General features: G+C 38.4%; 1 long non-coding RNA gene across 1 annotated transcript in view; it reads left to right on the top strand.

The window, feature by feature from the left end:
* LOC123383468 overlaps positions 1-12,826 on the top strand; it is an 80,181-nt gene extending 67,355 nt beyond the window's left edge. Inside the window, exon 6 of the long non-coding RNA XR_006593226.1 lies at positions 12,607-12,826. This is a non-coding gene — a long non-coding RNA (uncharacterized LOC123383468). The remainder of the gene's footprint in view (positions 1-12,606) is intronic.
* The last annotated feature ends 5,303 nt before the right edge of the window (positions 12,827-18,129 follow it).

Here is an 18,129-nt window from a genome sequence, read left to right on the forward strand (position 1 = left end):
CGTCTTAAGACTGACCCTACTTGGTTTCTAACATTGTGACCACTTCTTTGAAATAAACATCACTTACATTTACGTATAATCTATATTCCTAAAGATTTCTTTACAGTAAAGCTTTTCTGCGTTGCCGAAGCCGCTCAGTGAATGAGAGATAGCAATGTCAAGTGCTTCTTTGGGGAAACTAAGGAGGATCGTATGACCTGAGGCAGGCAATGTTTCGATGCATAGGTTTAGGAGAAATCTGGACTGACTCCAGGAGACCCTGGGCAGAATCACGTGCTTGGAGAGGTCAGGAATGCCTTAGAGATGAGCCTGGCGGCTGTGGGGGATGAGAGGGGAGTACTAGCTAGCCTCCTCAGTCAAAATGGGTCTCTTTAACTTACTTAAAATACTGAACACTGTATAGGATTCAATTTGAAGCTAGGCTACCACGGGGGAAAAAAAAAATCACCGGATGAAGTGTCCCCCCCATCAAGATCCTTTCAGGATTTACCATCTTTTGACATTCGATTTCAACTGGATTTCATGCCATTCTTTTGGATTGCAATCATTTGAATATTAGCACTATTCATTTCCCTTAAGGCAACCAGAATATTCCCCCCCCCCCCCCCCGCAGCCCTTTGAGTCAGGAGTGTGTCAGCCATCCGTGTGACAACGGGCAGTTCAGGTGCAACTTGCTTGTTCACCATGTAGTGATTTAACTCCTACCCTCTTCTTTACCACGATCATCTTTCCCTCTCTCCTTTCCTGTCACTGTGAGTGACACGCCAGCTGACAGTGTTATGAATAGGAAGGTTTGGGCAGAGTGACTGTCAGAAATATTTTTACCGTGTGAAAGGACATTTGTGGAATGTTATGGCATCGTTGCCGCCTGCCCCTCAGAGAATGTGGCATTGAGTATTGGGCTCTTGCCATGGTACCCAGCATACCAAAGTGAGTTCCTGGCCCCATCGCATATTGCAAAGCATTTAAATAATATCCTCACGTTATATATCCCAATGTATTGATTTTGGTATTCCTCCTTATGCCCTAACTCAGATCTTACACTTCGACTTAGATACGATTTACTTGAAGACCTTCAGAACACTTCAGTAAATGTTATTGCCAGAATTAGAACATGCCCCCTGAGTTGCAGCGAGATTTGTGCTAAAGTTCACAATGCGAATTTGATAGCTCTCAACTTGAGATATGTGCTTGCTGCGTTTACTAAAATCCCTCAGTCCCCTATCACTTTCCTTAGATTTCAAAGTTATGGAATTGTCCACTATGTTTGCTCAGAATGACCTGATGTGACTTAAGTGTTATTCTGGGCATGGTTCTTTTGCCAATTGCCTTGGTCTACATGTTTTAATGTGATTGGATTACCACTATAAATGAGTTGATTGCATTCAATCCCTTTGTATCTTCTATTGTGGATTTTAAATTTGAGGTATGTTTTAGTGGCAAACTCATTAACCACTAACATTTCTTGGATCATGTTTAAAATTATTTCGGGGCACCTGGGTGGCTCAGTCCGTCAAGCGTCTGACTTCGGCTCAGGTCATGATCTTGCGGTTTGTGAGTTCGAGCCCCGCGTCGGGCTCTGTGCTGACAGTTCAGAGCCTGGAGCCTGCTTCGTATTCTGTGTCTCCTCTCCTGTCCTCTCTCTCTCTCTCAAAGATAAATAAACATTAAAAAATTAAAAATAAAAAAATAAAATTATTTCAAGCCAGGATAACCATGTGATGATCTGAAAAACATTTCTCCTTTTTGGATCTCTTTATTAGTTAGCAGGGTGAGGAGCCGCCATTTATGGCTCACCATGACCATGTGAATAGCCAAGTCCCTGACTATATATTGTATTACACATATTTCTAGCTAGTTTTGCCCATTGGTGAATTAGATGACTGTGTATGTTGTGAGATTTGAGGATTCCTACCTTTTTTTCCTTTTAATTTAACTTTACATTAGTTAACATACAGTATAGTCTTGACTTCAGGAGTAGAACCCAGTGATTCATCTCTTACATATGACACCCAGTGCTCATCCCAAAAAGTGTCATCCTTAATGTCCATGACCCATTTAGCCCATCCCCCACCCCCCTCCCCTCCAGCAGCCCTCAGTTTGTTCTCTGTATTTAAGAGTCTCTTAGGGTTTGCCTCCCTCTCTGTTTTTATCGTATTTTTCCTTCCCTTCTACCTTTAAAAAACTATTTCCCTCACCAGCTCATTTGAAATTCGAAGGTCTTTGACCTCTGTGAGTAGTCTGTTGAAATGCAAGTAACTCTGGGTGGGAGGTGTATGAATCTGTCCTCTGTCATTAACACCGTAGCACAGGTTTATTTAGCAGACGTTTATTTAGATAATTAGCTGAAAAGGACTGGCAAGAACGAGATTTGATATTGGTGAGGTGGATAGCAGGTCTGCAAGATTTGATATTGGTTCAGGTGAGGAGAGGTCTGGGTACAGTAACGGTAAGCTTTGGATGGGCAAGGGAAGCAGGATGATGTAAGGTTAGACGGCCTGGTTGCCATTCTGCCATCCGTCCACCAGAGTAACTTTCAAGACGACCTTGGGTGGGATATTCTCCGTGTAGTGGTCAAAATACAATTCTGTATCCTCGTCCTCTGTTCACAACTTTCTTAGGTGTCTTGCCATCATTTTTGGAAAAGTTTTCCTTGAAAAACTTGTTGCCTAGCATTCTTAATGCTTTCTCCTTTATTTTTTTAATTAAAAAAAATTTTTTTTAAGTTTATTTATTTTTTTGAGAGAGAGAGAGACAGTGCACGAGCAGGAGAGAGGCAGAGAGAGAGGGAGACACAGAATCGGAAGCAGGACCCAGGCTCCGAGCTGTGGGCACAGAGCCCGATGGGGGCCTGAACCCACGAACCATGAGATCATGACCTGAGCCAAAGTCTGAAGCTTAAGTGGCTGAGCCACCCAGGCGCCCCTGTACCCAATTGTTAATGAATGCTGTGTATTCTCATCTCTCTGAAAGGGAAGGTTTCTTTTTTATAAATTTTCTCCGGTTCCTTGAATTAGTTGTTTCCTACAAGCTCACTTTTTCTGTTTTATTGTTTTTAGAATCTTTTTTTTTTTAAGATTGTATTTTTTCAAAGTAACCTCTACACTCAGTGTGGGGCTTGGACTCACCACCTGGAGACTGAGCCATCCAGACACCCCTGTTTTATTGTTTGCATCTCTCTTTCCTGGATGGCCCGTTTATATATCATAGTAAGAGATGAAGACGCTGATTAGAAGTTCTTTGTACATGAATAAACACTGTTATGTGGTACATTTCCCTTTGAGCTGAAAGGTTGCAACTCCACTTTTTCACTAGGGTTCTTCAAAATGTCACTATTTTTAGGTCTTTTCCACGGACACTTCAGTTTCCACAGAGAGAAATATTCCAGTTTCCTCTAAGGCGATAATAAGCCCGAGTAGTGATATTCTTGGATATAACACTAGGTAATATGCGGACTTCACATCTTTGCATCTTTGCTTCCAGCGTGGCAACTCACTCTAGTCCTTCTAAACTTTTCCAGCAAGAATTGCCCCCTCCCCCCCTCCCCGCCCCAGTCTTCTACATGCATTGTCACAGAGAAATTACTCCATGGAGGGCATAAGTGAACTTAAGAGGAGCTACATACTCCTCATAGTAACTGCCAATCTCTCTGTTTTCAGTCCTACAAACACCCCCGCCTGTAGAGGTGCATGAATTGCCTTGCTTTTCTTTTTCTTTTTCTTTTTCTTTTTCTTTTTCTTTTTCTTCTTTTTCTTTTTCTTTTCCTTTTTCTTTTTCTCTTTTTCTTTTTTTCTTTTTTTTCTTTTTTTTTTTTTTGGCTTCTACCCAGTTTCAGGCTTAGGTTTCAGTATTATCTACTCTGCTAAATCAGTTACCACCTGTCCATCTGCTTTCCAGCTTCTAAAACTTGTGCTGACATTTCTTTTCTGCTGTCGTCTCTTGTGTTCTCTTTGTCCTTTTGGGTTTTATGAGTGTTAAAATTCTTTGCTGTCACTTTAGTGAGATTTTAGAAATGAGCGAAGATAAATGTTTTTATTCAATCTGTTATGCTTACCCGGAGCTCCCTTCATTCTTTTTTAATAGCTGTATGGTGTTCTATGGTGTTCTGTGGTATATATGGACCAAGGAGTGATACATAAAGTATTTAACATCTAGTAGAACATGGGTTCCGACCAATCAGAACGGGCACCGGTCATAGTGGTAAAGCATGGCCCTGAAGCCTCTTGCTATGCAAATGTTAAGTCTTGAATTGTTAGATTGTGGAGAGTTTCAAGGTGTCCTAGGGAAAGGATCAAAATGGCCAGAGTGCCGGAGGGGTGTACTTGATATGGGAGTCAAAGCAGCAGCTATCAACAGGCTATTCTGGAATTATTTCAATAGTTTACCAGCAAGTTTATTTGCATTTGTTAATGCTGGCTAAATATCAACCATGGATGGGCCCCAAACTATTTAATCAATCCTTTACTGATGGGCATTTAGATTATTTCTCATCTGTTTTGTTGACATTCACAGCCTTGAACATACCTCTTGGGAATATTCCTGTAGCATTGCTTTTTGTAGTAGTAGATTTCCTTCATCAGTTACCTTGAAGACAACCAATGGAAATTAATCAGATCCTCATTTTTTTGAAATAACGTAATTTCACTCAATCTATTCATGTTTAAAAGTAGGTTTTGAGACTTCTGTTCCAGAGACAATAAACAGACATACTTTTCCCTATCCCTCCTGCTAAAAACAACTATATATCCAGCTCTGGAAACTGTATATATAAGAAAGAGGCATCACATCATAAAAAGAAATTCAATATGCCAGGAAGATATGATGATCTTAAATGCATACAAACCAAACAACAGAGCTTCAAAGCATATGACACAATAGCTGACAGAGCTGAAAAGAGACATAGATCCACAGTTGTATTTGGGAAATTCAAAACCCAAGTCTCAGCAACGAATAGAATTACATTTAATAGTTTTCCATTATTATTTTGTAATGTTTATTTATTTTTGAGAGGGGGAGGGTGTTGAGAGAGAGAGGGAGACACAGATTCTGAAGCAGGCTCCAGGCTCTGAGCTGTCAGCACAGAGCCTGATGTGGGACTTGAACTCACAAACCATGAGATCACAGCCTGAGCCAAAGTCAGACGCTCAACCGACTGAGCCACCCAGGTGCCCGAGTAGTTTTTTAAGTTTAACAGATCCTCTGTTTAAGAAAAGCATCAACGATAGAGAAGATATAAACAAAACCATCAACTCCGAGTATCTAATTTATATATAGAGAGAGCACTTCACCCCAAGACAGCACAATATGCATTCTTTTAAAGCACCCATTAAATATTCACCATGATATGCAATCTCCTGGATCATAAAACAAATCTCAAGAAATGTAAGAGAATTGTAATCTCTGACGACCACAAACTTGAATAAGATAATAACACAAAGGCAAAGGAAAATCATTAAATGCTTGGAAATGAAATACCACAAATATAAATAATTCATGGATCATGGAGGAAGTCTCAACTAGAATTTAAAACAGATATACAACTGAATGAAGAGGAAAAATTTCAAATTAATAATCTAGGTCCTTACCTTAAGAGATTAGGAAAGCAAAATAAACCTAAAGCAAGAAGAAGGAAGGAAATAGTAAAGATAAAAGCAGAAGTCAATTAAACTGAAATCAAAAAAACAATATAGAAAAATGAATGAAATGAAAATCTGATGCCTTGAAAATAGTCACAATAATGGACAAATCTCTGGCAAGACTGACAAAAATAAAGAGAATATACACAGATCTTCAATATCAAAAATAAGCTGGGAATATTACCAAAGATCCTGTAGCCATTCTGAACCTAATACGAGAGTACTATGAGCAACTTTGTGTTTATAGATTTGACAAGTTAGAAAATACACCCATTTCTTGAAAACTCACTAGCTATAAAATCTCAGCTAAGATAAAATAGATAACCTAAACTGTCCTGTAACTATTAAATACATTAAATTCATGACTTAAAAAACTAACATTCCAAAAGGAAAACTTTAGTTATGGTTTCACTGGAGAATTGTTAAATATTTAAAGAATTAAGCCTAATTGTACACTATCCTTTCCAGAAAACAAAGGACAGAACGCTTCCCCATTTATGAAGTCAGTATTTCCTTGATACTAAAATGTGACAAAGACACCACAAAAAAAGAAAATGAATCTATGAATATAGATGTAAAAGTCCTCAACATCCCTATGATATGCCATTTATTCTATGAATACGAGTTTAACATTGATTGCTATTTGTATATTAAACACACTTACATTCTTGGCATGTATATTTTTATATGGGCTGGATTTGATTACAAATGGCAAAAACACATCACAGACACAGAGAAAGCATTTGACAAAATTCAATACCTATTCGTGATAAAAACGCTGAGAAAAATAAGAATACAGAGGCATTCCTCAATTTTTCGAAGAGCATCTATAAAAATACTCCACCTGACTTTATACTTAATGCTGAAAGACTGAATATGTTTGCCCTAAGAAACAAAGTTAGGATTGTCAATATCATCATACTTATTCAATATTGTTCTGGAAATTCTAGCCAGTGCAATAAGGTGAGGCAAGGAAATAAAATTCATACAGATCAGAAAGGAAGAAATATAACCTCCCGGAGTTGAAGATAACATGTTTGTCTATGTTGAAAATCTCAGGGAATCAACAAAAAACCTCCTAGAATTAGTGAGTTTAGCAAAGTCTCAGGATACAAGATAAATATAAAAAAATTAATTGTAACCCTTAGTTTGTTCTCCATTTTTATGAGTCTCTTCTGTTTTGTCCCCCTCCCTGTTTTTATATTATTTTTGTTTCCCTTCCCTTATGTTCATCTGTTTTGTCTCTTAAAGTCCTCATATGAGGGGCATTAAAGAATCTACTCCTGAAATCATTGTTTCATGATATGCTAATTTTAAACTAAATTTAAACTATATTTTAAAAAATAAAAAATAAAATTATAAAAAAATAATTTTATTCCTAAATACTAGCAACAAACACATGGAAACCAAAATTAAAAATTAAAATCCAAATTGAAAATTAAACTTACAGTTGCTTAAAAAATGAAATACATAGCGGGAAATCTAACAAAACATTTATAGGACTTATATGCTGAAAACTACAAACACTGATGGAAGAAATAAAAAACCTAAATAAATACAGACATACTTTTTTCATGGATTGAAAGACTCAATATATGAAGATATCAGTTCTTTCCAAATTAATATTCAAGTTTAACTTAATTATTTTCAAAATCCCTACAAGATTTTTATAGATATAGACAAGATTATTTAAGAATTTACGAGGAAAAGAATAGCTTAATAGAATAATACATATACTAGAATAAAAGTATCTTGAAAATAAAATAGGAATCAGTCTACCCAATTCGAAGATTTATTATATAGTTAAGATTGAAGCTGTGTGGTATTAGTGGAGGCATAAACACATAGATCAATGGAATAGAATAGAGAATCCAGAAATGGATCCATACACATATTCCCAACTGATTTTTGACAAAGATGCAAAAGCAGTTAAATGGAGAAAAGGGAGCCATTTAAACATATGGTGTTGGAGGAACTGGACATTCTTAGACCAAAAAAAAAAAAAAAAAAAGGAAAAAAAGAATGTTGACCTAACACCTTATTAAAAAATTAAGTCAATCTGAGGGTTACTGGAGGGGTTGTGGGAGGGGGGATGTGCTAAATGGGTGAGGGGCACTAAGGAATCTACTCCTGAAATCATTGTTGCACTATATGCTAACTAGTTAGGATGTAAGTTTTAAAAAATAAAAAAAATAACTGAAGATTGATCATGGACGTACAAGTAAAATGTAAACTTTTTTAAAAAGTAAAGGAGAAAATCTTTGGTATCTAGGGATATACAGAGTTCCTAGATTTGTCACCAAAAGCACAGTTCGTAAAAGGAAATATTAATATTGATAAGTTAGACTTCATCAAAATTTAAACTTTTGCTTTATAAATGTCCCTGTTTAAGAGTATAAAAACAAAGCTATAGACTGCGAAGAAATATTTGCAAAGCATATATTTGCAAAGGACTTAGTACCTGCAATATATAAAGAACCCTCAAAATTCAACAGTAAAAAAAAAAATCAACTAGAAAATGGGCGAAAAACATGAAGAGACATTTCACCAAAAGGATACACAGATGGCAAATAAGCACATGAAAAAATGTTCAACATTATTCGCCATTAGGGAAATAGAAGTAAAACCACAATGAGCTATCATGACATATCTATCAGAATGTATTAAAACAGGTGACAACACCTAACGCTGATAAGGACATGGAGAAACTAGATCACATGTACATTGATAATGGGAATGTAAAATGGTACAGCTATTCTGGAAAATAGTTTGGCAGTTTAAAAAACAAACAGACAAACAAACAAACGCACAACTACAACATGACTTAACAATTACCCTTCTGGCATTTCTCCCAGAGAAATGAAAACTTATGTTTGTACAAAAACATGTACACGAATGTTTACTGTGGCTTTATGTGTACCAGTCAAAACCAGGAAGGGTCAATCCTTTAATAGGCAAATGGTTGAACAAACTGTGGTACATTCATACAACAGAATGCTACTCAGCAATAACAGTGAACTATTGGTACATGGAACAGCCTGCATGAATCTCCCTCCAGAAGATGATGCATGAAGAAGCCAATTCCACGAGGTCGTGTACCAAGTGATTCCATTTATATATTTTTGAAATGACAAAACTGAAAATGGAGAACAGAAGTAGTGGTGGCCAGTATTTAAGGAGGGAACTGGGGGAGAGGGAAGTGGGTTTGGCTATAAAATGGCAACATGGAGAATCCTTGCGACGATGGAACTATTCTGTATCGTGACTGTATCAATGACAATTTCCTGGTTGTGACATTGCACTATAGTTGGGTTTTGTTTTTGTTTTTGTTTTAAGAGAGAGAGAGAATCTTAAGCAGGCTCCATGCTCAGCACGGAGCCTGAGGCAGGGCTTCATCCCATGACCCTGGGATCACAACCTGAGCAAAACAAGGGCCGGATTCAACCGACTGAGCCATCCAGACGCCCTGATATTGCACTATAGTTTTGCAAGATGCTGCCATTGGGAGAACCTGGTGAAAAAGGGTACGTGGGATCTCTCTGTACTATTTCTTGCAACTGTATGTGAATCTAAAAATTATCTCAAAAATCAAATTTTAATTAAAAAATCCCCCCCAAGTAGATTTTGTCTGTAGTAGGTAGACCGTCTAAACTAATGGGTTTTTCTTTATTCAACTTCAAAAGAACAGTAACATTGCTCTCATTGAGGGGATTCAACAGTACCAACAGCTCCAAGTAAAGCTCCCTTTTCTACACAAATATACACGTGCATGTTTAGAGTAACCATAATTTAAAATATGAAACACCGGACAGGGCACCTGGGTGGCTCAGTCAGTTAAACGTCCGACTTTGGCTCAGGTCATGATATCACGGTTTGTGGGTTCGAACCCTGCATCGCTGTCTGTGCTGACAGGTCAGAGCCTGCAGCCTGCTTCGGGTTTTGTGTCTCCCTCTCTCTCTGCCCCTCTGCCACTCGCACTCTCTGTGTCTTTCTCTGTTTCTCAAAAATAATAAATAAACATTAAAAAAAGTTATAAAAATAAAATAAAAAAATAAAATATGAAACACTAGAAAGATCTACCTCCAAAACGAAGGATTTGGTTAAACAAATTAGGATACATTATTTGATGAATAATTTACAAGCATAAAAAACCATATTTTCAAAAAATATTCTATGTGATGTGAGTAGTGATGATATTTTGTTAACAAAAATTAAGTTATAATACTATATAATAAAACATGATCACAATTTTGTGAAACCAAAATGTGAGTATAATTATGGGGTCATGATTGAAAATGTATTTTTAGGGGCACCTGGGTGGCTCAGTCGGTTGAGCGTCCGACGTCAGCTTGGGTCACGATCTCACGGTCCGTGAGTTCGAGCCCTGCTTCAGGCTCTGGGCTGATGGCTCAGAGCCTGGAGCCTGCTTCCGATTCTGTGTCTCCCTCTCTCTCTGCCCCTCCCCCGTTCATGCTCTCTCTCTGTCTCAAAAATAAACATTAAAAAAAAAAGAAAATGTATTTTTAAAAGCACTAAAATTCTGTCTTTTCCAAATTTTATGTAATAATAATATATGACTTTTATAAATGGAAAAAAAAAACTATTTAAGTTAAAAAAACTATTTTTAAATACAGATTTCCCAATTTAAGTTAAAAGTAATGAAGTCTACTTTACAACTGAAGCCTCCAATAAGTCAGTGATTTAAAAAATTATACTTTTCATGCTAAAAGAAAATAAACTACATTCCCTGGCATTGTTGTTGAAGTAGAAACGATACAAAGTTAAATTATATTCATAACGTGCTATGTCTTGGAATAAACAAATTTCTAACAGTTGTGTATTTTAAATATATCAATTTCTGTGAAATACAAACAGAAATAAAATTAGGCTCACTTTTCCCAATTACATGGCAATCCATTCTAAAAGGATGCTGCAAAGAATAAGCATGGGCTTTGCAGCAAGAAGTCATGAGTTCCAGGGGTGCCTGGATAGCTCAGTCAGTTAAGCATCTGACTTTGGCTCAGGTCATGATCTCACAGTTCGTGGGTTTGAGCCCCACGTGGGGCTCTGTGCTGACAGCTCGGAGCCTGGAGCCTGCTTCAGATTCTGTGTCTCCCTCTCTCTGCCCCTCCCCTGCTCATGCTCATGCTTTCTCTCTCTCTCTCTCTCTCTGTCTCTCTCTCTCTCTCTCTCAAAAAGAAATAAACATTAAACAAAAAATTAAAAAAAAAAAAGCCATGGCTTCCAGTCCCTGGGCCGCCACCTAGTTAGCAGTGTGGCCCTGGTCAATTATTCTGACCTCTCATTTTCTCTTCTATAAAATGGAGACATTAATCATTTCTTCCTTAAAGCTTCTCATGTGGATCAAATTGCTAAATGCTATATACACTGTTCTTTATTATTTCTATTTCGGAGGACACAAATCGCCCCTTCTGCATTGCTTAGTGAATCCCTGGATGCACGTTACGAACTAGAAATCTGCGGTCACACGGTACTCATTTTGTAGACTGGTATTTACTCTTCAGATACATGACTATTCTATAGTGGCCTCTCTTTTCTTCCCATAAAAAAAAATCCTTCTAAAAATAATCGGAAATGGGGCGCCTGGGTGGCTCAGTCCGTTAAGAGTCCAACTTTATCTCGGGTGGTGATCTTGGGGTTTGTGAGTTCAAGCCCCGTATCGGGCTCTGGGCTGACAGCTGGCAGCCTGGAGCCTGCTTTGCATTCTGTGTCTCCGTCTCTCTATACGCCTCCCCTGTTCATGCTCTGTGCCTCTGTCTCAAGAATAAAGTAAAATAAACATTAAAAATTTTTAAAAAATAATTGGAAAGCTACTTGTGTGACGTCATTGGTCCAGATAGACACCACAACCTTCCCTCCTTTCTTTTTTTTTTTTTTTTAATTTTTTTATTATGTTTCTTTATTTTTGAGAGGAAGAGAAAGACAGAATGTGAGCAGGGCAGGGGCAGAGAGAGAGGGAGACACAGAATCCAAAGTAGGCTCCAGGCTCTGAGCTGTTAGCACAGAGCCCGATGTGGGGCTCAAACCCACGAACAGCAAGATCATGACCTGAGCTGAAGTTGGACACTCAACTGACTGAGCCACCCAGGCGCCCAGCCCCCTGCTTTAAAAAAAATTTTTTTTTATTACCCTCCCTTCTATTAGGATCATTTCTAGTTCATAGGCACATTGCATTGTTGAGAGTTTTCCCAATTTAGGTGTGGTGTTCATTTTCCATGCGACTTGATGTCCAACTTAGAACCTTGCTCAAACCTGAACGATGGCCTGTCCAGTGGCCTTCCAGTCTGAGGAAGGAAAGGAGTTAAAACAACCACTAGTAAAGTTTTTCTTTTTTTTTTCTTTCACATACTATCAAATTGATTTGTGCTAAAATGCTTAGAAAGGACCTCATATAGATCCAGCCAAGAGGATGGTTTTTGTGGGTTTGGGTAGGTAACTAAGAAACTCTTGCCAATATAAAAAAAAAAAAAATAGAGGGAAAGCAAAGAGTTTCGTAAAATTGTTCCAGATTATCAGCCGTTTCCCATAATAGCTTACGGTGTGCAGTTTTCGCTGGCAATGCGGTATTTATGTTTTCTGTTTCATTTTCTATTTGGGGCTAAAATGGCCTGGTCTTCACCTCAATATGGTGACAGAGAAGGCATTTTACTTTCCAAGTGCCTGAGAGCATACTCTGAATGGGGAGGATGTGAAATGCAGAAAAAGAATAACTCTATAGCAAGCACCAAATGGTGAGAAGATTACCTTCGTTCTGTGAAAGATGCTGTTACCAGTGCGTAGTTTTAACTCTGTTGCCTATTCTCAGAAAACAATGTGTATCAAGCAATGATGGAAACTTCTTTAGACCAGCCCTTTATCCTTCCTCCTATCCCTTTTTGTTTTTATTCGGTCTTCCTTTCCATTTCTACTCTTCCTCACGTATTCTGTCTCCCTTTATGTCATTAACTAGAGAGAAGCATGAAGTTGGTTACAAGGCGTTTTGAAAAGTCTTTCCCCGCTGCCACCAAGAATACGGAGGTATCGGAAAATACAGAACCGTCTGGGTCTTTGGGCCTTTTTCAGATTCTTCTCCATGGCTTGAAGTTATTGTGAACTGAGACGAAGCAGTATTACCTGGGGGATTAACATAAAGTTACTGTGTGGGGTGCCTGGGTGGCTCAGTCAGTTAAGTGTCCGACCTTGGCTCAGGTCATGATCTCACGGTTCGTGGGTTCGAGTCCTGCATCTTTCAGCTCAGAGCCTGGAGCCTGCTTCAGATTGTGTGTCTCCCTCTCTCTCTGCCCCTCCCCCGTGTGTGTGCGCGCTCTCTCCCATGCTCTCTCTCTTTCTCTCTGTCTCAACACTAAACATTAAAAAAATTAAAATAAAGTTACCGTCTACAGTTAACTTCAAGGCTTATTAGAGGCTGGTGAGCCAGAAGCAAAGCTGTAAAACTGTTGCACGACATATTTTTTCTTACCTGAATGAGCCTCAGTTTCTTTGTCTGTAAAACTGGGGGGGGGGGTGGTCATACTAATACAAAATGACTATTAACTATAGGAGAGAGGTTCTAAATCGTGGAAGGACCTTAATGGCCTTAAATTTCAAGATAAGAAATGCGGATTTACGCAAGAAGTCATCAAACTCTTTTTAAGCAGGTTAGTGCCCTGAGCGGAAATCAAGAGTTGAATGCTAAACTGGCTGAGCCACCCAGGTGCCCCTTTTAGGTTGGTTTTAAGAAGATTGGTGTGACGGCAGTGGGTAGCAGGGATTGGCGTCAGGAGAGACTAAAGGCAGGCAGATTATTTGCCATGCCCAGGTTATGTGCAACGATAATAACTGCTAACATCACCATATGCCGGGCACTGTGCTCATGTCTTTTTTGTTTGTTTGTTTCCGTGTTATCTCCTTTGATTTCTTCACAGATGAAGAAACTGAGGCACAGAGCAATCAAGAAATCAAATGCAGTTAAGAAATTTACCTAAACTGTTAACTTAGGATGAGGTCACCATCGACGAGCTGAGTAAGGTTAACCGAAGAAAGGCCAGGATTTGACCCCAGACTCTGTGGCCCCAGAACCCTCACGCTTAAACACTGCGGTGCACCGTCTCTAACGTGAAGGTCAATAGCTCTCCGAGCGTCATCCATACTCACCCATTAGCATGACTTCAAAGAACATTTGACAGTTTGGGGCTCTTCCACGGAGAACGATTATTCCGTTGTCTTACACGATCTGGGTATTAAGGGTCTTGGATTTGTGAGTTTTTGTTTTTTCAGAGAACTGAAGCTCTTCCCTTCAGGCGTTTGTTTTAAAAACTTTGTTTATAGTGAACATCTTCCTAAAATATACTGGAAACTTCACTGCCTTTCTAAAGAGTTTATTTTTCCTTTCGAATGTGATTGATTCAGGGTTTTTATGAATGTCAATTCTTTTTTTCCTTCAAGTTTGTTTTCTTTGATTTTTTTGTAATTTTAATTAAAAAAAAAAATTTTAGGGGCGCCTGGGTGGCGCAGTCGGTTAAGCGTCCGACTTCAGCCAGGTCACGATCTCGCGTCTGTGAGTTCGAGCCCCGCGTCGGGCTCTGGGCTGATGGCTCAGAGCCTGGAACCTGTTTCTGATTCTGTGTCTCCCTCTCTCTCTGCCCTTCCCCCATTCATGCTCTGTCTCTCTCTGTCCCAAAAATAAATAAACGTTAAAAAAAAAAATTAAAAAAAAAAAATAAATAAATAAAAAAAAATTTTAATGTTTATTTATTTTTGACAGAGAAAGAGAGACACAGCATGACCGGGGAGGGGCAGAGAGAGAGGGAGACACAGAATCTGAAACAGGCTCCAGGCTCCCAGCTGTCAGCACAGAGCCCAACGCAGGGCTCGAACCCACAGACCGCAAGATCATGACCTGAGCCGAAGTCAGACGCTTAACCAAATGAGCCACCCAGGCTCCCTGATTTTTTTTTTAATTTTTAAAAATTAAGTTATTTTTTTTCCTCCCAAGTTTTTATTTACATTCCAGTTAGCTAACATATAATGTAATATTAGTTTCAGGAGTAGAATTTAGCTATTCGTAACTTTTATATAAAACCCAGTACCTATCACAATAAGTGTCCTTAATACTCATCGCCCATTTAACCCAGCCCCTCAGTCACCTCTCCTCCTCTGAAAGCTATAGAAAGCTAAAAAAAAATATATCAATTCTTTTACTTTGGAAACTAAACCTTTAGAAACTATTAAGGTTTGGAGTATGGTGTGAACTTATAGTGAGTGACTGTCTTCAGATACATTGCCTCTTTCTTTTCTCTCTCCTTCCTCCTTTCTTTCTCTTTCTTTCTTTCTTTCTTTCTTTCTTTCTTTCTTTCTTTCTTCATTCCTTCCTTCCTACCTCCCTGCTTTCCTCCCTCCCTCCCTCCATCCTTCCTCCCTCCCTCTCTCTTTCTCTCTCTCTTCTGACTGCCCAGCTCATCGATTTTCTCAATTGTGAGGCCTTAGTTTCCCCTTTGGCTGTAAGCCCCCAGATCTCTCCTAGACGCCTCTTTTCTCCTTAAATGTGATCTGTTGCCTCTGATCACAGATGTCCGTGGGTCTGCTGCTTGTCACTCATTTTGGTTTTTGTAACATAGATCCTTTTCTCCTTCTGCTTTTTATCTCTTTCCATTGTTTTTCTCTGATCTCTCTCTCTCTTTCCCTTCCTGCCCTTTTCTTTCCCTGGGTAAGAAGTAGGGGGAGGCTGTGTAATATTTTACTTCTTTTCTCTGACCAGTGAAATAATCATTAACAACAAAGCCTATAAACATTGCACTTTTGCTTCTTAGTTATTTTCATGATTTCTTTCTTTCTTTCTTTCTTTCTTTCTTTCTTTCTTTCTTGAGGATTCTTGTTTGCTTTTAATAGCTGAGATTAGAAGACATCTGAATCTGGAAAACTTCAGCTCTATTTTATTTCTAGGGCAGAAAGTTTAAATCAAGCATCTAAGTTCGAACGACCTAAGTTGTGTTACCTTTAAATTTAATTATTTCAATAGAAATATAAATAGCAATGTAGCAGATGTATGCCAAATATTTATATGTTAAGTATTTGAATCTTTCAACCATTTTCTATTTTTAAAATATGTAAGTTCTGAAAACTTATGTCCGCACAAAAACTTGCACATGATGGCTTTTAGCGGCTTTATTCATAATTGCCAATTGTCGATTGCCAAGATGTCCTTCAGTAGGTGACTGGATAAATGCACTGGTACGTCCAGACAATGGAATATTATCCAGTGCTAGAAACAAATGAGCTACAAAGCTATGAAAAGACAGCAGGGATCTTTAAATAGGTATTAGTGAGTGAAAGTAGCCAATCTGAAAAGGCTACATAGTGTATGATTCCAACTATATAACATTCTGGAAAAGGCAAAACTATGGACACAAAAGATGACTGATTGCCAGGGTTGGGGGTTGGGAGGAGGGATGAATAGGTGGGGCACAAGGGATTTTTAGAGCAATGAAAACACTCAATATGATACCATAATGATAGATACATATCATTTTACATTTTTCCAAGCCCATAGATTGTATAATACCACGAATGAACCCTAATGTCAAATTTGGAATTTGGGTGATTGTGATGCGTCCATGGGGGTTCATCAATTGCAACAGGTATACAAACTCTGGTGTTGGAGGGTGTTGATATTGAGGGAGGCTATGCATGTTTTGGGGGCAGGGAGCATATGAGGAATTTTTGTGCCTTCCCCTTCGTTTTGCTGTGAGCCTAAAACTGCTCTAAAATAATAATCTTTTTAAAAAATTGAGATAAAAATTGACATGTAGCATTTTGTAAATTTAAGGTATAAAATGTGTTGATTTGATACATTTATATATTGCAGTATGATTATCATCATAGGGTTAGCTAATACTTGTGTCATGTCACAGAGTTATTTGATTTTTCAGGGAAACTCTTTAAGATCTAGTTTCTTACCAGGTTTGAAGTTTATAATACAGTATTGCTGACTATAATCACAAGGTTGTACATTAGATCTCCAGAACTTATCCATCATCTAACTGCAACTTCATACCCTTTGACCAACGTCTCGCCAGTGGTCTCACCCCCAGTCGTTGATAATTACCATTCTACTCTCTGTTTCTATGAGTTTGGATTTTTTAGATTCCACATATGAGGTCATTTTCCTTTGTCTTTCCCTATCTCACTTATCCCATGTAGCATAATGCCTTCAAGGTCCATCTATGTTGTCACAAATTTCAGGAATTCCTTCTTTCTCATGGCTGAATAATATCCCATTGTATAATTATATCACCTGCATTTATACATTCATCTATCGATGGACACTAGGTTGTTCGCATATCTTGGCTATTGTGAATAAGGCTGCAATAAACATGGGCATGTACATATCTTTTGGATACCATGTTTTCGTTTCCTTTGGATATATACCCAGAAGTGGGGTAGCTGGATCATATGGTAGTTCTATTTTTAACTTTTTAAGGGATGTCCATACTATTTTCCATAGTAGCTGCACCGATTTCCACTGACATCAACAGTATGCAGGTTTCTTTTCTCCACATCCTTGCCAATACTTATATTCTTTACATATTTTGGATATTAACTCTTTATCAGATATATGGTTTGCAAGTCTTTTCTCCCACTCTGTAGGTTATCTTTGCATTTTGTTGATTGTTTCTTTTGTTCTGCAGGCACTTTTTAGTTTGTTGTTGTACCACTTGTCTATTTTCGCTTTTGTTGCTTATACTTTTAGTGTCATATCCGAAAAACAATTGCCAAGACCCATGTCAAGGAGTTTTTTCCTTATGTGTTTGTCTTTTTTTTTTTTTTTAATTTTTTTTTTCAACGTTTATTTATTTTTGGGACAGAGAGAGACAGAGCATGAACGGGGGAGGGGCAGAGAGAGAGGGAGACACAGAATCGGAAACAGGCTCCAGGCTCCGAGCCATCAGCCCAGAGCCCGACGCGGGGCTCGAACTCGCGGACCACGAGATCGTGACCTGGCTGAAGTCGGACACTTAACCGACTGCGCCACCCAGGCGCCCCTCCTTATGTGTTTGTCTTAAGAGTTTTATGGTTTTCGGTCATGCGTTAAAATCTTTAATCCATTTTGAGTTAATTTTTGTAGGTGGCTTAAGATAGAGGTCCAATTTAATTTTTTACATGTGATTGTCCAGTTTTCCCAACACAATTATTGAAGAGATTATCCTTTCTGCATTGAGTAGTTTTAGCCCCCCGCCAAATATTAGTTGACTGCATCTATAGGTTCACTGTGTTTCCTATCAACATTCGAATGGCATTTTTTTCCACAAAAAGAAAAAAAAAAAAAAACTAAAATGTGTATGGAACCGCAAAAGACCCAGAAGAGCCAAAGCACTCCTGAGAAAGAACAAAGCTGGCATCACACTTCCTGATTTCAGACTGTATTGCAAAGCTATAGAAATCGAAACAGTATGATACTAGCACAAAAATACATATCGGCCAAAAGAACACAGTA

The sequence above is a fragment of the Felis catus genome, chromosome X (assembly GCF_018350175.1).
Source record: "Felis catus isolate Fca126 chromosome X, F.catus_Fca126_mat1.0, whole genome shotgun sequence".
NCBI classification, from domain to species: Eukaryota; Metazoa; Chordata; class Mammalia; order Carnivora; family Felidae; genus Felis; species Felis catus.